The sequence below is a fragment of the Falco rusticolus genome, chromosome 2 (assembly GCF_015220075.1).
Source record: "Falco rusticolus isolate bFalRus1 chromosome 2, bFalRus1.pri, whole genome shotgun sequence".
NCBI lineage: Eukaryota > Metazoa > Chordata > Aves > Falconiformes > Falconidae > Falco > Falco rusticolus.
The window spans coordinates 77077481-77098556 of NC_051188.1; the positions used below are offsets into that span (position 1 = coordinate 77077481).

Consider the following 21076-nt stretch of genomic DNA (forward strand, 5'->3'; position numbering starts at 1 on the left):
TAACCTGACACCAGCTTTAATCCCAGTTTCTGTGGCTGGAGCAGGATTCTGGTAGAACTGCAGTTCATGATGGCCTTGTTCCTTAATTTTAATGGTTACCAACTTCAACAGTTTAGCTGTTGAGGACCTAAACAGCATATGTTGTAGGCCATCTGTAGTGTGTATACATGTTTTGAATGAAATGGACATTTAAGAGAGCACTGAGGTACAAGAGAAGAACTATACAAGTTATTCATTATCAAAATAATATTAAGAAGACAAAAGTATTTAGTTGTTTGTGCTGGAAACCCAAATTTTAAAAAAAGGCCATCACCTTTTAAAGGACATTTTATCTCAGCACAAGTTGCCACATACCATAAGCTTAGGTATAGCCAGGAAAATAAAATTAGAGGACTACTGAGCAAGTGTACAAACTCATGAAAACTCTGTAATATTTTTTAAGTATTAGGAGAAGAAAACCAACCCAATTCAAAAGAACCCCCCACAAACCCCAAACACTCCATTACAGTAAATGGTGTGACAACTTTCTATGAGTTGCCTACATTGAACTGCAGAGAAATTATTCGGCCACTGCATATCACCATTCACACAGAATGGCAAAGAGATTTTAGTAAGGTTTACAAAATTCTTGTGGGGATGGACCCCACTGTCCCCAAGGGAAGAGCTGCCCTTCCTTACCGATGAATGGGGGAAGAGCATATGCAAGATAGCTAACGCTTTTCTGTATGTTTTGGATTTCCTGTACAATATACTGTGCATGCAGGTACCCTAGGCCAAAATATGATACTAACTTGGGAGTCCCTGAGTGGAAGCAGGTGATCCTGTGGGCCTTTGTTATGCTGCAGAACATGCGCATTGGCTTTCTTCATCCAGTGGTAAGAACTGCATTCTGGTCACACTTGAAGGCAAAGAGAGAAGTGTCAAAAGCAGCTCAAAGTGACCTCTCAATCTTTCTGGGGCTGAGGAGAATGAGAAATGACTGCTTAAATTATGGTGCTCCCAGACACCTACCACAGCTTTAAGGTGCAATTTCACGGGTGATTTAATTTAACCTAATACTGTGCTGTTACTCAATGCGGTGGTCCCACAATACCCCAACCACGCGTTCCTGCCATCTCCTGCGGATCAGTATTTCTCCTAGCTATGCAGAGAACTTTTTTGTTTGGATGGGTGTGTGTCTCAGTTTGATCATACTAGCATTCTAGAAAAAAACAGGCAGAGGAGCTGTATGGCTGAAGGTGGAGGGACTCAGGACTGCTATTTTCAGCTGCAACAAAATTTAGCTTGGTTGAACTGCATGTGATACTGCATTTGTAAAGCAATGCTTAGATTATTTGGGAGAGATATGACTTTGGCTGTTGCTGCACCTGTCTCCCTGTCGTTGGTTGCTTATTTCCACCTTTTAAGTGGAAAGAAAAAATATTAATATAGGAAGAAAAGCAAATGGAACAAGTGTTAGTAATATGTCCTAATTTCTTCAAGGAGGCTGGCTGTGAACTAAAATGACTAGATTAAAGTATCACGTTAGAATTAAAGTATTAGATAAAGGCCATACTCTACTTTTTGATCTTTGTAGGCATTCCAGAAAAAAAAGAAAAAAAGAAAGAAAAAAAAAAAATCCCTGTCACAGATTTAGGCTAGCTGCACCAACACCGCAGCTCGGCTCCGCAGCTGCGGGCGGAAGGCGGCTCTCCCTCAGCGGCTCCAGGCTGCCTCCCCTGAGCACACCCGCTCCGCCCCTGCCAGGCGAGGCAGCTCCCGAGCGGGTTTTTTTTTCCTCTGTTTTGGGGAATAGATGGCTGTTCAGAGAGGGCACAAGAGGGACCCCGCCCGCCCGAGTCCCGCGGACGCACCACCGCCCTCCCGCGGCCTTCAGCAGCCCCGGGCCTGCCCACCGCGCGGGAAACCCGGCCTCGCCCGGCCGCAGGGCCCCGCTCCCCCCAGCGCCGCCCGGCCCGACCGCCGCGGTGCCGGTGCCCCCTGCGGGCCGGGGAAGGCGCCGCCGCAGCCCGGCGGGGAAGGCGGGCCGCCCCCTCCCGGTCGCCCACCGCGCGGCAGGGGCAAGGGCAGCGGCTCCCCTCCCCCCCAACGCCGTTACCGGCCCAGTGCCCCGCCCTGGCGCCTCCCCCTCCCCCACGCCGCGGCGCGCCGGGGCCATCCCGGCCCGCAGCGGCGCGGATACCGTCACACGCCGGAGGGCGGGGGGGCAGCGGTTGCCCGGGCGACCATGGCCCGCCCTTCGCCCGTCGCTCTCCTCCCCGCCCTCCCACGTCAGCGCCGTCTCCCGCCCGGCCGGGGTGGGGCAGCCGGGCCGCGTGATTGACAGTTGCCATAGAAACAGGCTCGCCCCGTCGCCATTTTGTCAGTTAGCTTTTTTTTAAAAAAAAAAAACTTCCCGCCTGAATCGTGGGTTTTATTTTTTTTTTCCCCCTCCTCCTTCCCACCTCCACCCCGAAAGACGTTATCGCACGAGAAAGCGAAAGAACACCCTCAACAGAGCTGTCCCCCGCGGGTCCGCCGGGGCACGCAAGCAGGCCGCCCCGCGCGGGCGGGCGCGGACGAGGACAGGCCCGAGGCGGCGGCAGCAGCGGTGCGGGGCGGCGGGGCGCGGGGCGGCGGCGGCGGGGCGGTGCGGCGCCCTGGCGAAGCCGGTTCGCGAGGAAGGGAGGGGGAGGGAGGAGCGGGCGGGGAGGGAGCGAGGGAGGGGGAGGAGGTAGCGGCTGGCAGGCGGGGGAGGGAAGGAGGGAGGGAGCGAGGAGTTCCCGGGGGCTCGGTACGGCGCTGCGCTTCCCCCCCACCCCCTCCTCCTCCTCCCCCCGCCCGCTCGCGCCCGCCCGCCGCTGTCCCCGCGCTGCCTGGCCGGGGCTCAGGCCGCCGCCGCCGCCGAGCCGAGGTGGGGCCGGGCCCTGCCGTTGCCGTTGCCGGGCGCTGCGCAGGTTTGGAACGCGCGCCATTTTGTGAGCGATAGAAAATCCAGCCCGGCCAGGAAGCGCCGCGGATCCGCCCGCCGGGCCGGGCCCCCCCTCTTCGCCGCCCAGAGAGGAAGGCGCGGAGCGGACAGACCCTACGGCCGGTGCCCCCCGCGCCCCGAGCGGCACCGGCACCGCCGCCAGCCGTGCGGGCCCGAGCGCGGCGGGGCGGCCGGACTGCGGAGCGCACAAGAGGGAGGCGCTGCCGCGCCGGGGCCCCGGCCGAGGCCGGGGGAAGCGCTCGCTCCTCGCCCTGCTTGCGCCCGCCGCCCGAGGGAAGAGGCCTCGACCGGGAGAAGCCGGGCCGGAGCGCAGGGCCCGCCGCCCCCCACACGGGTAAGTGAGACGCCTCAGCCGGTGGCGGGGAGCTACGCAGCGGGACGAGCTGGTGCCACCTCCCGGCCCGGCGCGGTCGAGGGGGGCGCAGCGCAGGGGGCAGCTCCGCTGCCATCTTAGAGAGAGGAGGTGGGGAGAGCGCAGGGGCCCGCCGAGCCCCGGGCCGGCGCTGGCAGGGCCGGGACCTGTACCGGGCTTTGGACCTGGCCTTCTTCCCCGCCCTCCTTACCGCCGCCCCCTTCTGGGGCAGGCCGGGCATGGCCGGGGGGGCAGCGGCGGCGGCCGCGGCCTCTGCGGCCCTTTTCCCCTCGGCGTCCGGGAGAGGCTGTCGCTGCCGGGTTGGGAAGCGGAGCGGCGAGAAGGGCCGCGGAACCGGCAGCGGAGGAAGGGAGCTCGGCTGGATCCTCCAGCTCTTGTGCGCAACGCCCTGCGGTGGGCGGGTGCGAGGTCTCGCCCCGGCCCGGGAGCGGGGAGAGGGAGGCGAGGAGGGCGTCAGGAGTTGAACCATCAGCTGAGCAGGCACCTGTTGTGGTGGAGGCCGTAGGTGCCCCGGCCTGCAGCCGTGCGAGGGACTCGTGTGGCAGGTGGGGAAGTTGGAGGCCGATGTAGAAGGAGTACCTGTGTGAGATGACTGTCATCTGGGCGGGGGGTGGGGAAGAGGAGGCAGACGCAGTCGGGAATAGCCACAGGGACATACAGGCACTTCTATATTTTAATAGCTGGCTGCAGCCTTTTAAGAATTTAGCTTTGTGTTGCTGGGGAAATTGGAGACCTCATCTCATACATACGGTGCTCCTTCTCTGGAGTGGTATTCCCTCCCGCCGCCACAAAATCAGAAAACACAATTAAAAGAACTGTAATTTGAAATTTCGAAATTGGTGCATTTTTGAATCTCAGTCAGCTTTGAAGTTTTCGGTTTAGTCTGTCCAAAGACTATGTAGGGGCTCTTTGATCATGTGTCTAGATTGCTGCTGTTACTTAGTTCTCCTATTACTCCACAGTCATCGGGGGAAATAAACATTCATTGTTCTTTAAAATTAACAAAGACAGAATATCTGACTACAAAATAAATCAACAAGCGTGTTTTTGACAACCTACTGTTTTAATCTGAATGAGAGTGTGCTGTTAACTTTTGCCAGTGGGTATACAGGCACACTTACGTGGATATAGCATCGTGTGGGGGGTGTGGGGTGTCTAAATAAGTAGGAGTTAACAATTTGTTTTATTGTGTTGGTATTTCATTCTCCTTTCCTTAAGAAGAGGTGTGCGAAGCTGAAGAATACGCCGATGACATCTGGTGATAAAAAAGCAAAAAAATTGTATTTGTAGCAGTAGTTAGTTATCTGCCTGTAACCAAGCAGAATTAAACATCTGATTGGAATAGTCTGTAGCCCTAAAAAGTTTTGGTAAACTTGTTTCTCTTTTTCTCCACACCTTGCTCCCCGGACCTCTGTAGGTTGGATATTTTTGGAAAATTAATTATACTTCATAGAATTAGAATAATAACACTGAAAATAACTCTGCGTATGAGCTAGTATTTGTTAACTATTATCTATATATATTTGGTGAACTTGGTGTGTGTATATATATAGACTACTTTTGTAGGCTACGCTTCGTTTTTGGCTTATTTGCAGTCTGAAGTAGAATATGTGTGTGAAGTCTTAAATTTACATTTTCTGTTGTGAATTAAAAATGCTGTCAAAGTTTATGAAGCTTATTGAGGCCAATTCATGGTTTTTTAATATTCTTTGAGTAAAGCAAGTATATCTTGTTCAAAATTGAATGAAGAGCACAGTCTTCTTGAATCAAGAAAAAGAGGGCAATTCCTTCTATTAACTGTGTACACATTTACATATGACAATAGTTTAATATTGTTTGCAGGCATATAGGTAAGAAAGTGTATTACATGAGCAGCAGTGTTACAGTTCCTGAATCAATACTTGGGGTGGATTTAGAACTTGTCATTGGAATCCCCTCCCCCACGTTGGACAGTGACAGGGAAACTGCAACAAGGATAATTTTACCTAATAGCAGCCAAGAGTTCTCTATTTCAGTGTCAATTTATGGGTAGTATTCTGCTACTTGTGTAAAATTATGAGGTAGTCGTTAGGAATTTGTCAGTTCTTCAAGTATGTGGGTTTTGCGTAGACTAGGAATTAACATGTGATGGCCATAAATGACTTCTAACTGGCTGATAGTTTAAACAAAGTAGAAAAATGTGACTGGTATCTAGTAGAAACTGGGTGCCTTGTCTGAGCTTTTAGAGTTACATTTAATTAGGACATATTTACTAATATGTATACCACATTTTAAAATCTTAATTCTGATACAGCCTTGTGAAGCAATGTGTCTGGGTTAACTGCATTATTAGGCTTTGCCTTAATGGACTTACTGTGGTATTTTTGACATTTTAGTTAGAATTAGTTAGTCAACACCTCAACATAAAGTGAAAAAAGTCCGTTTTAATTTTTGCTAACATGTTTGAAAGTGTACCATGTGGTCATATGCTACTATGCAAGAAGACTAGTCAAATGCATGAAAAACTACCTTTATTTGCTATTATAGCATTTTACAGTTTCATTTGAACTGATATGGGTGGTGAAGACTAAATGTACGCTTACCAAAGCAGCAACTTTGTAGCTATAATTAGATTTTCTTTTCAGCATTCCTCTTAAACTCTCCTTATTTCAGGTGTTTCTAACCCTGGCTATGGGACTGTAGGTTGAAAGTTGTTACAGCTTATGTTTTTGAGTAAGAATTGAAGACTAGTATATGTTTAGTCTTACTGTGGTGGCTTTTAATGCCATTAGGAGAACTGTTCTCCAAAGCAAAGTAAAAAACTTTGATATCTTTGTTTTATGGGAGCACGGGAGACTTGTATAATTTCTAAAATCCTTTTGTAAATAGTTCTGTTGTTGTAGAATAGGATTATTTACAGAGAACTGCTTTTGTCTTTATCACAGAGTACAACGCATTATTTGTTGAAATTATAGTTTCATCTCTTTTTTTTGAGTGGTAAAGAAAATTTTTACAAAACATTAGTAACTTTTTTGCTAATTAGACTTAAGGAAGTCTAGAAGACTTGATGTTTATGCAATGAGACTTTTTTTTTTTCTCTATGACTATTTGAAATACTACAAAAAAACCTTTCTTGAGCAAACATGCCTTTCTTATAAGCACGTAAGTGCAGAAAAAAGTAAATAAGCCATTCTGAGAAGGGGAGTATTCTCCTTTTCCTTCCTTACCTGGATGGGTCCTTCAAGAGGAGAGTCATGGGAACTGTAGTCTATTGGTGGTTTAAGAACACTGGAGAAGCTTTTGGTAATACAAACAATTGTTACTTCCAGAAAGACATATTTGATATGCATAGTTATCTGGTACTGTCCCTTTGAGATTGCAGTGACCTAATAATTAGATGCATGTAACACTTAATGTAACAGTTTGTAATTGATATCCCTTGGTTATCTTTCTCCCTTACGGGGAGGGAAGGTAAAATTCTGTGTTTGATTCTGTTTTATCCAAGCATGACTGAAAAAACAACTCAACTGCTTTTGCCAGTACAAATGTATTTAATTATTTTAGAATAGGTCTCTAGTTCATATTCACCCCAGCTTTATTTGGAATTTAGCTCCATTTCCCCTAATAGTCATATGTATGAGTCTTGTCCAATATTTGTGGGTGCCTAATTATGGCTTGTCTGAGCACAGATCAAAAAAGGAGCTCCTGTTTGACTAGAAAGCACATAATGATGAGGCAGGCTAAGTCCCATTGTCTTCATAAGGTTTCTTTTCCCCTCTCTCTCGCTTACCCGCCCCCCTCCCCCTTTTCTCTCCAATCCCTAAAGGATAGGTGGGTTTTTCCACAGTTGAAAATGTTGGAGATGAGGTGGCTCAGTGTGAGAGGTACTGACATTATCATATACTTCCTCATTGCAAAATGTCTTGTCCATATGATTTACAGGGAGAATACCCACTGAAGGGCTAGAGAAATGTGAAAGATAGTTCCCAGTCAGCTCTGCTTACATCCATACAGTATGAATACTCTGGAGCCTCTGAAGACTACTAGATAGTAGCTATTTCAGCTGTCCTGTGTGAAGACATAATCAGTTTAATTTCATCTCTGAATATAGCATTTCTTAAAAGCAGTGAAAATATTTATCTAATGAAAATGACACAAGCTAGGACTTACTTGTAAACATAGTCCTTGCAAAGTTTCCAGGGTCTTAGTAGCACTAAATACCTGAAAGTGAAACTGAGTAAATGAAAGTGAAATTAACTCCATTAAGTGTCAGTTTTGTGCCAGCTGTGAGAAAGCGAGCTTTCAATTTGTTACATAAAGTTCCAAAGCCTTCTATTTTTCTTCCCCCTGCCCCCCCGCCCCGCCCCTGGCTGAGGCAAATAAAAGTAGACTGTGTTTTGAGTCAGTTAAAGGAATAGTTAATAATATATAAATACATCTGTGTTGAAAAGTTTCCTCTTTCTTTTTAATAACTGTTGGGATGGTGAAATAAGGGAAGAATGGAAATATACAAATTGATTTCTGATGGCAAACTTACTCTTTCAAAATATAATTGAAAAAATTTAGCGTGAATTTTTATGAGTTACTGAAAGAAAAATCAAACTAGTAGAATGACTAGTTGGCACAATCATAGTTAAATACTTTTTAATGATTAAATTGAACTTGCCAGTGAAACTTAAATTCTAGTGTCCCAAAATCCTATTCTTCATTGTTTTTTGTCTTCTTGACCTCAAAGACAGGTAGCTAATGTTTTTGTTCATTCAAAATCCTGTTTACCTGTATGTGCTCAAATCTTAATTTGTGTTCATGTGAACTACGTAAATTGCTAATAGATTCTCATTTGCGTTGCCAATGGACCTGTTGCTGAGGAGCCAATTGGAACATAACGCATCCACTTCCTTTGTAGAGGAAGTAGTTCAGTGTCTGTGCTGTCAGTATGCTGTTTAAACTGAAGGAAGGAGTAAAAAGAGGGGAAAAATTGTTAGGTAGTTAATGTGTTCGTACTTACTCAGTTTTATATTTCTTTGTACACTGTGAATTTCCTTACATTGATATCTGTTTGGTCTGTCCAGTTGTAACTACAGATGTTTCTCTACTTATAAATGTATAGCCTTGTATATTCTTCATGTTTAAATACAGTTTTAACAGGACTTTTACATGAAACACGTATAGGGCATGTGGGTGATTACAACTAAGTTTCTAATACACCCTTTCAAAATCCAATTGATACTGGAAGCTCAGTAACCTTCCTGGATCATGTCTGATTTTGGCTTCTTTGTTGTTATTTTAACTTGTGGATAAGTAGGTATTAATTTAACGGTATGCCAAAAATTGCAAGTTAGTGTTTGAGATGTATTGATGTCTTTGTTAATGTTACAAGAAGTGATCATAAATATTACAAATACTGGCTCATAGTTGTGAAATAACACATTGGAATGTACATTTTCCACCACAATCAGATGTTCATAAGCTTAGAATGTCTTGTTCTTGTATTTAGGGTGACTTTCCTGTCAATGTCACAGTATGCCATTAGAAGTCAAGATTTTTATGGCAAGCCCTGTGCAGGAAAATGAGCATTACTGCAAATGTTGAACATGTACATGGTTGCACAATACCTGTCTATGTCTTCCCGCTGAAATCAGATTATTTTTCTGAAGTAAAGTTCTGTATATGCTAAGGCTATAAACTTATATTACACTTCCCCCAAAATCAGAAGTACTAGTAGGTGCAGTTCTGGGGAGAGGACAGTAAACTATGCAGTTACTACAGCTTTATTTTGAGTGACCCTTGTATCTCCTCAAACTTTTCCTGATGGTTTATTATTTTTAATACACACTGCATTTTACAAGCTTAATTTCTAAGTCAATTAACCTCATCTGTGAACTATGTCTACTAAAGACAGCATCATAAAAGAATGTTTTATGTTGAAGGCTTGAGTGGAAAGAGTATAATATGATACTATATTATAAACTGTACTTGAAGTTTGTATTGTAAGGGCATAGTTAAAAATTGCTTGGTTTTGCATTGTTGTACTACTTAAGACTTTAGCTGGGATCTGATTTCCGTTTTGTTTTACACTGTACAACAAGAAGTAAGTATAATTTCTTTCTCTATTTAATCAGAATTTTATGACTTTGCGATGCATACCTGTTCATTCATGGTGCTCTCCTATGTAACATTTTTGTTATGGCATTGTGTAAATGCATATGTGTTTGTGGTTTGTTTTTTCTTCTGATAAATAAGAGGTTTCTGGGTTATTGTAATTTGATAGTCTGTTGTACAAAAACCTTAATGATAGGAGGTCTAAAAATCTGGAGACATGAATGGAAATAATTAGTGATATCTGATGTGGCCCTTACAAGAATTTTTATCTCCTCTCTTTGTAGGATTTTTTTGGGGATATTTTCACCTGAGTATTTTACATAGCGTGCAGTCATTTGTGGTTCACAGTGTCCATATGAGCCTACTTTCAGTTTTTTTACCCATCAAAACATTCAATTACGTATCTCTATGGAGTTAAATTAACCAGAGTTGTGTTCACAGCATGGACATTTTAAAACTTTATGAGCTTAGTTTTGAAACCTTGAGAAATTCAGTTGCCCATGTGGAAACAGATTGTTGGAGTACAAGTACTTGACTGCCTTACATTAGTGGTTAATGATAACACTGACAACTTTTGTTGTCATTCTTAAACCAAGATTGGCTTTGCTTCATGTGATAGGGACTAGAAATTTGGTAATGGTTATCTCGTGTAAAGAACCATTAGAACTGGAGACAATTTCTAAATGTGGATTTGAAGGTAAAGCCTAGTACCCCTTTACTGAATGTGCATGCAGTCAGACAATTGCAGTAAACCAAAATACAAGTTTTTGCTAAAACATTTACATTTAATTTCTTACAGAACTTAAGAAAGAAAGAAAAATGTGTTGGCCAAGTTACGCGTGTTATCTCAAGTTCTCTGTTTTAAAGTGTGGCTTAAATTTTTTTTTTTTCTTTTTATAATGCAAAGAAGTAGTTTTACACCTGCATAAAGCAGGTATAGCTTCTGGTTTTCTGCTAGATGTTCTTAACCAGCATACAGTTACTTCAAGAAAGGAGAAAACAAGTTCTGCCGATAGTTCGCAAGGTTCAAGTGTTGTGTTTTGTAATAATTCTCTCTTCTGCACAATTTATAAAAATGCTGCTTCTCTAATTGAACAGAGACGTTTTAAAATATGTTTGTTTCAGTTTAGCTACTGTTCTAATGGAGTTGAAATATAAAAGTAAAATGTATGTAGCAATACCCAGTGACATTCATCTCAGTGTTTTGTATGTGAAGAAAAGGAATGTGGCAAACTGACATTTTTAAGAGGTCTTCTGAAGCTCTGCCAGTACATGCATGTGGTGCTTTGCAATTGGAAATACTGGAGATGATCAATGACCTATGGTCAATCTGTATCCATGATTTGTGTATGTACAGACTATTGGTATTTATAGGTTGTGGGGCTTTTGTTTAATAGCAGAAAAAAAAATTAAATCAGCTTTCTAAATGTTTATTAAAAAACCCTTAAGATAAAGGAAACACCAAATTGCAGTAATTCATGGCATTAAATATTTTCCTAGTACTGAGAAGTTCATGGTAGACTTAAATTCTGAAGCATAGGAGGCCCCCTGTAATGTTCAATGTAAGAAATCTAGTTCTTAAAAAAATTAAAAAAAATCAACTATCAGCAACGTGTTCTGATTGAGATCAGTAAATAATTTGGGTTTTGTGTGAAAAAGGTCTCCTTGGTTTTAGTTTACATTTGCTGCCCTTTAATGTGTATTTCCAAAGTTTTATTGTGTTTAATGTGTAGGAGAGAGGGGGGATGTAATTCACCTTCCCTGTGTCACTCATTTTGTATGTCTTTATTGCCTTTTTTTTTTTTTTTTTTTTACTTCAAAAGTATCATCTTAGGTTTACACAGTTAAAACACATACTGTTGGTCTCGCTCCTTTTTGTTGAGAATTTGAGTCTTGTAATTCCTACCTAATTTTATTGAAATGTGAGGTTATGCAATTATTTCTATACAAGAGGTTGAATATGGGATGGAGAGTTTAATTTTCAGACTCCCATATTTGAAAAATTTTCCCTTGGTATTTTCTGAGACAGGATTCTTTATATGCTGTGCTTTCATTCTCTTTTCTCTGGACTGCTGCTACTTTAAAAACAAAAATCTTAAATTTAATTTTGTATGTTAAAGCAAAGTTTTGTTTGCATAAAACAAAAAACCCCTGAGATCTGGGGTTTGAGTTGAGGTGGAAGCTCAAGATGCATTTTTAGCAAGCGTACAGTGGGCTCAGAAAACAATTTCTAAGTTATGTGTTAGTCATTATGTGTATTCTGAAACCTGTGAGCTCCCAGCTTGACAGTGCCAATTTATTTATGTATTTGAGGAAACAGGTATGCATTATATTCCATATGTTGGAAGCACCGTCTTTCTCCTTATATTTTAATCTTGAGTACTTCTGTAGAGTTGAATTTATTAATTATTTCCATAAAAATTCCCAGAGTCAAGTTCTCAAACACTGACAAAAATAGGAAAACCATATAGTTACTTTTTTAATGTACAAGTTCTTAATAATTGCACACTGTCCAGACCTTGCACTTAGTCTCAGGTTCTTTCTTTCCTCAGCCTTTCTTATAGGCTTCTGCACAGGTGTAACATTTTAGTATCTGATTGTAGCAGATGCTAATGGATTCTTTCAGCATCTTGTGGAAGTAATGTTTTTCGGTGATGAGGATCTAATGTACAGAAAAAACCCTCCTCCAAACGTAGAAATGTTTATGTATTTTGCTTATTGGCAGGCTAACCTAAGGCACTGAGTTCCTGGTTTTTGGGGTAGAGAGAGGGGTTTCAGGTATTTGAAGCATCTTGTATAGCACTTAGCTTCATATTGCATTCCATACAGCAGTTTTTTGCTTTGTTAACAGCAGATAAATACATATTACTGAGTTGCTTTTTGGGAACGGGAATGAAAGCAAAAAAGGTAAAGTGACTTGCTCGAAGTTACGCAGTGATGCAACGGGCAGAGCTGAGGTTAAGGGTCTTAAATAGCAGAATGCTCTGTATTTGCAGTTGCATTTGACTTGAGTTTTTATTCAGAGTGCTTTGTAACTCAGAGAAGCAGTCTCTTAAGGTTGGAGAGTGACTCAGCATATCCAGATTCTGCTCATGGAATTTAGGATTTGTTTGGAAATGCGGGAGAATTAAGATTTTGAACTAATTTTTGCCAAGGGAAATTGCTTGTCTTTAAAAATAAATTCATTTTTTATTTGCAGTTCTCTTTCCCCTTCTGATATGCGTACCTCAATTTCGGAAAGAAATGATGGATTATTTCAGTAAATGGAATCATTTCTGGTATAGCTGGCATTTACTTTATAGTTTGCTTTCCATGTGCTGTCCTCCTGATGTACATGCCTATCATGTAACAGTTGACTGTGTAAGTAAATGTTATGTTGCAAAATATATGAGGCACAATTGTGTATCAGGCCTGCCTTAAACGTTTCTTAACTTAGTCTCTAATTTTATGACACCTATAAAACTTTTTTTCACATGGAGAGAGAGGCATATGGGGTATTTGCCCAATATGTATGATTGAAACATCTCTATCTTATTAGTACAGAAGCTCCCATGTCTTCTACCTGATCTGGCAGGGCTGAGTTCTCAAGTCTTATGGGTCAAACACTTGAGAGTGAACAGTTTGGGGAACAAAGCGTTACCTGTGCAAGTATGTACCGGGTGTGTAAACCACACTTCTGTGTGCTTGGATTTGGTTGGCTTTCATGAGGGAAAATTGGCTAAATGTGTTCAATATGACTCTTCTGCAATAAAAATCTGTGTTCTAGTTGCAGCTGATCAGATGTTCACAGAGTCTTGAGACATTGCTCCATAGTAGTGGCAGGGAAGGGAAGCAAACTGACAGAAGCTGATGAGTAAAGATTGAAACTATTGGTCTTCTGCTGCTATACCTTCTTAAATTTCGGGGGAATTTCGAGAAGACTTCATTATCTCTTTTTCATCCAGATCAATTCCATCTTCTAGCATGAGACAAGACCGCAGGCTAGTACATAATTTCAGTGCTGAGAGAATGCTGAAGGGCAGCACAGCAAAGAACAGTATACTGAGAGAAAAGCATAAGCAACATTGATTTTCTCCCCCCTTTTCCTTCTACTGTAAACCATTTTCTCCTTCCATTTACCCAAATCTGTATGTTTTCCTGGGGCTAGTGAAAATTAACTTGCTCTCCCCAGAACTGTACTTAAGCCAAATTTTAAATAATTGAGAAAAAAGAAGCAGAAAGATGAAAAGCAACAACTCTTTGGTTTCATATCTCATATACAAGGGGTGTGGGACATACACAGTATTTAATCTAATGACATGATACGTGTTTGTTTTACAGCGTAAATATTAGCAAACTGATGCAAAGTTCATGCTGTAAGATGTAGAGCCACTGAAACACTTTGAGGGGAATCGTTGGACGTGTCGTTCTAAGGCAAAGCGTGCAACAAGGAGTTCTTTGAAGGCAGTTACCACTTAAGCAGCTCCCCTTCACTCCAAATTCTGGCTGCTTGTTCCCACCTGCTTTGTGTTGGCACAGCTGTTTGTAAGACTAACCAGTGAATCAGACTTGGCAACCGAGTTGGCTGAAATATATAATTTTATATATATAACATTTGGGTGTGTGTGGGGGTGGAGAATCAGGTTACTTTTCAGTCAGATTGGTTCCCAGACCCAGTACACTGTGCTGCTGCTCAGACATTTGACAAGATAATGGAATGGGTTGTGTGGGTGGACAGGAACAGGGTGCCTAGAAGAGGCAGGGGTTGGTTAACTGGCTCTGATAGCACTGTTGCTTAATGGAGAACATAATTTGGAGGAATTTTTGCCACCCCTCTTGTAGTAAATCACTCCTCTGTCAGTCTATCTCTCTGTCTCCCCCTCCTCGCTCTGCCTCTCTCAGACTTTTGCTTGCTGTCTCAAACTTCCATGCTCATTCCCTCTCAAATGTTCCTACTCTGATGCTGTCCTGCTTGTGTGCACTCTTAACACGCTACCACAGTCTGTCTTGGTAGTAACTTCCCTCTCTAACTCTCCTGCTTGCGCTTGCTTTCTTCCTCTCTGGCTTGCTGTCTAACTGTCCTGCTTATTCCTGATGCATCTGTTTTCTTGTGCTCTTTTCACTTGTGCTGTTTCTCTTGTTCTTTCTCACTCTCAATCATTCTTATTACAATTTTATAACTTCTGCTCTTGCCCTTTTTCTCCCATGTCCTTTCTAGTGCTTGGTCTCTCAAGCAGCTCTCTGTTACTTGCTTGGTCTCTTGCTTGCTCAGTGTTTTCTCCTGTTTGTTTGTTCTTTCTCACTTGTTCTTACTTTCTCTTCCCCCCTGTAAGAACAATGTTTTTGAGGAGGGGAAAAAAATACCCATGTTTTAAAGACTAAAACCTCTTAAGAAACCCAGAGTTTTTAGTTTTCTGTTCTCCTGCCTCCTCCCCCGTATCACAAAACAATATGACAAAATTCTGAAATTTTTACTTGAGTTCTCTATTGCATTAAGATAGGTATGTGCACACAGAATATGTATTGTTCCTGTTTGAACAAACTGAAAGGTGAATTGAAGTTTCTAAAGTTAATATTCTAATAAAAGGTATTTTTCAGCTGTCTTTATAAGATGTGAGCATAGCTTATTGATACTAGAATCTAAACTGCAGAGTAAAAATGCTTGGTGTTCTTATTCTTGTTATACAAAAGAGGCATGAAAAAATTTTTCCCTTTATAGCCAGGTTTTAGCATAACCACCAGCTGGACCAGTTATGTTAAAAACCAACCAAACAAATAACTCCTTTGGAAATTCCATGCTTTCTTGTCCTCTTAAACAAGTGGCCAGAGCTGCTGGGATTATACTGTTGTTTTACTTCCATGTATTCAGTTACCTAATATTTTTGTTCACATTATTTAAATTTTGTGATAACTATTTACCTGTTAGTTGGAAAAGTAGAGAGGTGTACTGATTCTGTAATACCTGAATCCATTCATAGTTCAATGTTCATCTGTATTTTAATAATCCAAAAATTAACTTGAAATAAAACAGGGAAGATTGGACAATACACTTTATGGCAGAAAAATTCCATTGCTTGTTTCCTGCTCATCTCCTTTGCTTCTCCAAGCCTTTGTGGACTGAGGGCAGGAGTACCTTAAATACCTTGCAAGGCACGCTTTCTTCATGCAAAATGTGATGGACAACATCTTTCTTCTACTTTCTTACATGAGAGCGCACTTAAACATATCACTCTGAGCTTGCAGAGTTTTATTTCATTAGGCCAGCTGCTCTAGATCAGGTTATCAAGCAGCCTGCTGTCAGGATGTGTGTGCTAACAGGGCAAACACTATTCTGAATTACAGTAGTTGTCTTTGGAAATGTTCATTTGGTTCCTTTTTGTTTAGTAAATAAAAGTGTTACTCATAAGTGCTGTAACTCTTCGGTGGCTTGTGGCTTGTCTGATTTTTTGATAAATTTTTAAATCTCATCCATCTTCTCTTCTGGTTTGAGTCTTGTTCTAGTCTACTCTTCAGTAAACTTTGTTCATCATGCTTGTTTTATGCATGGGTTTTTCATGGCTAAAGACTTTTGGCTTGTGATAAACAACATAGCATTGCTTGGTTTCTAGGGGTTGTTGAGATTCCATAGTCAGATAATGCTTTAGCTACTTTGATGTTTAGTGCCTGTCTTTCCCTACTCCTATCCCCTTCTTCAGCAAGCAGTTGCATTTTTCATAAAGCCTTGTTTTTCTTTTTCCCTAACTGGCTTTGGGTTGACTATTCTGCATTTCAGAACTTTGCACTTTGGTTGTCTTTGTTGCTCTTCAGGATGTTATACATCTCCTTGACCCCTTTAGGAAAGGGAGGAAGACTGCTCAGTGTTTTCAGGCAGTGTCTGTGGCAGATACAATCCATACAGGTTAGCGTGTCTCTTGCTCTTTCCTAAACGCGGAGGCATGGTGAAGAATGTCTTCTTGCTTTCTAGTAGTTCCTGTAAATCCAGTATGAAGCTAACTTGAAATATTTTGTATAAAAGTCTCTCTGAGCAAAAAAGGGAGAGCAGAGTATTCCTTGGCTGCTAGATCTGTGTGGGGATGCATTTTTCTTGGGTACATTCAATGTAGCACTGACCTCCACAGAGATCTTTCTCTTAAGCCCTGAAGTTATTGAGTCTCCTTTATGTTCAGTTCAAGTAAAGTCTCAAATTAGCAGTGTGGAGTTCTGGCTTATTTCCAAAGATGGTGCTTTCTTGTTCAAATACAGAAAAGTGTTTGGAAGAGTGAAGTTCCAGTTTGAAGCCGTTAAATGTGGCTTTGCTTCTTCTAACTTACATTGGAAAGGAGGATGTCAGTGTAGTATATGGTGTTTACTATATGGTGGGACGGAGTTCTCCTTTTGTGACCATCTTGATGACTACATTGCCCTGTTCAGTGTTTTTTTTTTTTTTGCCTTGCACTGGAAACTGGCCATATGAAGGGCTACGGAGATGAGTCTGTTAGACTGCCGTTGGTCCATTTGGTGTACCTGATACGAACTCTGAATCTTGCTTTTCTTATCCCTTTTGTTATGCTCCTGTGATTTCATATGTTGGTCTGCTGTTTCAGGTATGTCTAGAAAAACTGTGTTCTTCCTAAGGATACCTCTGCTGGCATCATCCACAGAGTGTGTCAGACCATGCTCATGACATTCTTGTTGAGCTTTTTCACAAAATAGAAAAAAAGAGCAGATTTATATCAAGTTACCTTTTTACAGCAACCTTTCTTAGAAAGCACAGCACATAATTACATGAAATACATCAGTAACATTAGTAGAAAATTAAAGAAAAAATTCTGTCAAAGTGGCTTTGTTTTGTAGTCTTTCCATCTAGTGAGCTATTCGTGGTAGTCTGCAAGGTCTTCCTTCAGTGGGATGCTAAAGATTTTCTTGCCTTTTTATTTTTTGGATACCTCAGATGTGGTGATCTTGAGTACTGTTTGGAGGTCTGTAAGGTCAGGATTTAAAAGATCATTTTTTATGTCCTCGTTTCCTTCCTGCAACCTGCCTTATTAAAATAATTTTAGGAATTTTTTTCAGCAAAAAAAATGCTATAGGAAACCACACTCTTGTGGTCAGAACCCTAGCAACTTCTGATGCTGACAAAGATACTATTGAAGAATCAGAAAGTTGTGTAATCTTAGCATGTCCTAGAATTACTTAAATGGGTAATTTTGTCAAAATTTTACTGCAATGTCTGCTTCTTGAACAAATGACAAATAACTTGCCCTTAAATTGATCAGTTTATACCTAGTATTCAGATGCTGAAATTGGTGAGGTTCATATAAACTGACCCAAAGGTTAAACTTTTTCTACTTGGCCTCATAAAAACCTAATTAAACAGTCAGTCTGAAAGGTGTCTGTTAGAATTTTCCTGGGCTTTTATCTTTGAGATGTCTTTTAGACTTTTGTCTTATGACTGCCATTAGAGATATTAAAAAATGAATTCCATACCTTACCATAGTGACTGTACTCTAAAAGGGATTCAAAACAATATTATCCCAGGTTGACAGACTAAGTTTGAACTACACATTCAGGACCATAATGCAACACAGTTATTTAAAAAAATAATTGCCTCCTGCCCTCTTCCCACCCCAGCCCTCTCCCTTTTTTTTTTATTTTTTGGTAACATCAGATGATTCCAATGACTTAGCAATCTGATGTGCTACTTCATCCTTAGCCTTCACCTTCTTTTTCTGATGTCTGAGTAAAAGTGAAGTCTCCAGCGTTTGTTGTGGGTTAAAAGGTGTGTGTGTGTGTAGGTAGGTAGGTAGGTATGTGGTCAGTTACTGAGGATAAGCTGACAAAAGATAACTTGTAAACATAATTGTGAATTTGAACTGTCAACTTTGGATTGAGTTACCTTATGGTAGGGTATCTGCAACCTCATTAGTCATAAACCCTTTTCCACACCAAAAATTCGTTGTCTTCTATATTGTTAAGCAGGAAATAATACAGTTCTAATGGTGATTGGCAATCTATTCCACTTGGTGAAATGTGTCATGGTTTCTTGGTCTTTGAAGGCTTTTAAATGATTGGATCTTTTTGTCTGGTATTCCATACATTGATAAAGGTTTGATGAGTAATTACTGAATGCAATTCTAAAAAAATTGTGTATAAGGTCATATTAGATGGTGAATACATTCTGGGCTTAAAGGTGTGGGGTTTTTGTTCAGCTTTTTTGTTTTTTATATTTTTAATTTATAGCAGAAAAGCCAATGATTTTATCTGGCAGAACAAGTGTTCTAGAGTCTCCAGTGAGCTACCTGTAACCATATTTTATAAAGGTGTAGAGCTGTCATGAGTGTTTGATGAAACCTCTGTTCAGTGTGATAGGATATGTATCCTAGTAAAGCTTTTGTTGGTTGATGTGTACCCACTGTCTATACTGGCTCTTCTCCCTGTATGTGCATGCTTCCACATGCATATATGACTTCAATAGGGTGTTTGAATTCTTAGTGGATTATAATACCATTTAAAACTTGGCACAATTTTGCAGCCTACTACATCTGTATTAATATCTTGGTATATCTTGGGATATATCAGGATTTGCTTTAATATTATGCTTAATGGCAGGGATGGAGACTAACAAGATAATAAAGGAAGACCTCAGAGCTTTAAATCTGACAGAAAAGGTATTTTGACTTCATCACTAAATTATATGAAAATTTACTGAAGTTTGTTAATTTATCTCCTTCAGTGACAGTTTTCTAGGTCAGTGGTTCCTTAACTGGGGAATAAGGCCATGGTAAATGAACTACAGTTGGAACTTAAACCCATGTTGATTTATGTTAGGTTAAAAACTATTATGTTAGTATGGTTCATGTTTTGTTAAAAATTTTTGAAGCTGACAGTGATCTATATTCGGAGAAATGTTAGGGGTGTAGTTCTGGAGTGAATGATGGGAAGAAAATGTGGAATCTTTCTTTACTCGTGTATTTATTTACTACATTGAAGGAACAAAGAAGGGGAAAACCCATTTGTGCATTTTTTTGTTTATCTACTTTGGAGACTTTTCTTTACCATAGTTTTGGAGTGCCTTGTGATGTTATATGTGTTGGAGATTACGTCATGAGCATGATACAAGAGTTACAGTGGTTTCCGGCTTCAAAGATGGTTTATGAGATAGAGGAATTAAGCTAGGGCTACAGGTGGACTTAGGACCCTCATTATTGGAACACCTACCTCTGCAGTGCCTGGATGTTGCAAGGGAATATGACATGGCTGTTTGACAGCCTAAATTGGATCACAAGAGACTGTCCCTGTCTACTTTCTTCCTTGGATAAGCATACTTCCACGTTCTCTTTGTTGGCATTTTTGCTTTGCTTTTCCATGTTGGGCCAGCTTAAGAAGCTAAGCACAAAAAACTAATGATCTGAGTAAAGGTAAAAACTTTACTGCCAGTTTAGCTACCTAAACTGTTTAATCTTGAGGCGGAAGAGCGCCAGGAAGATGAGTCTCGTCTGTGATTTGTTCTTTTCTTATGAGTAGTAGCCCTGAGTTTAGTCAGCTTGTGGAGGCATACGCTTGGTGGGAAGTTATGTTATGTGGCATAAACTGAGCTGGCATCTTTTTTGGCACAAAAAGGCCTGTTAGCCTTTTTAGTCTAGCTAGCTTTAAGTTTTTCTTCCCATTTGCTGAGCTAGTTCAGTTTACTAAACGGGCAGGAAATGAACCTGACAAAGATGTGAATAGTTTTTGATGGGGTCGTTGAGCTGATTTGTTTTACAGTATATTGTGAAAGCTGAAGCTTTCCAAGGAAGGGGCACAACTGTGCACCTGAGAATTGGGGGAGGTGGGCTGCTACCCTTCCTGGTGGTTTAGGGTGTTCCTCAGATGAAGAGAATCTGAACTCACGTTGTTCAGTTCCAATGAGAATACCTATGTCACCTGGCTCTTCAGATGTTCTTGGCAATTATCCTCGAGTCCCATGTCATCTGTGCTGTTGTACAAAAAAAGAACCAAAGAATCTTGGGACAGAGGGAGAGAAAAGGAAATGAGACTGCAATCCAGTCATTAGTGTCCTAACCTTAAGGGAAGAGGGAAAAAAAAGTACTTTCTGGGATTTAATGAGTGCTTAGACATTTTATAGGAAATGGCTCCTAGATAATGTTTTATTTTCTAATGTGAATTATGGAAATGTAGCACAACCACCAAGTTAGGAATGATATACCAATAAAGTGAAGAGAGTGTGGGAGAGTACAGGTGGAACATAGAATGCTTTGTATCAGTGGGATTATATTCCACTTGCTCTTCAGTTGTTTGCTAAGGGACTTTTAACACTAATTTTTTTTAATAGTGAAATTAATTTTCTGAAGGACTTAATCTAAGAAATTGTGTCTTTGCATTTGCTAATTCATATGTTGAAATATGAATACTCTAATTTTTTTTTGTAATTTATTTTGGGTGTATGTAGTAAGTGCAGGTCATAAGAAATAGAAAGTATTGTGCTTAATGCTAGAGGTATCTTGAGATTTGAAAAAAGTGCATTTCCTTACCCCTTTTGAATTGGGATCTCTTAAGATAATAGAAATAATGTTCCCTATGTGATTGCTGCAGTAATCCAAAATAGAATTATTTTTGATTTTGAATTTGGATTTCTTTTCTACTGTTCCATTAGTCAGCCTGAGCCTGAATTGGGACTTAAAGCACGTTGTGGA

At 41.0% G+C, this 21076-nt stretch overlaps 1 protein-coding gene across 1 annotated transcript in view; it reads left to right on the forward strand.

The window, feature by feature from the left end:
- The first annotated feature begins 2419 nt into the window (after positions 1–2419).
- DYRK1A (dual specificity tyrosine phosphorylation regulated kinase 1A) overlaps positions 2420–21076 on the forward strand; it is an 89564-nt gene continuing 70907 nt past the window's right edge. The window contains exon 1 of the mRNA XM_037376520.1: positions 2420–3305. The gene's annotated coding sequence lies outside the window, so the exon portion shown is untranslated. The remainder of the gene's footprint in view (positions 3306–21076) is intronic.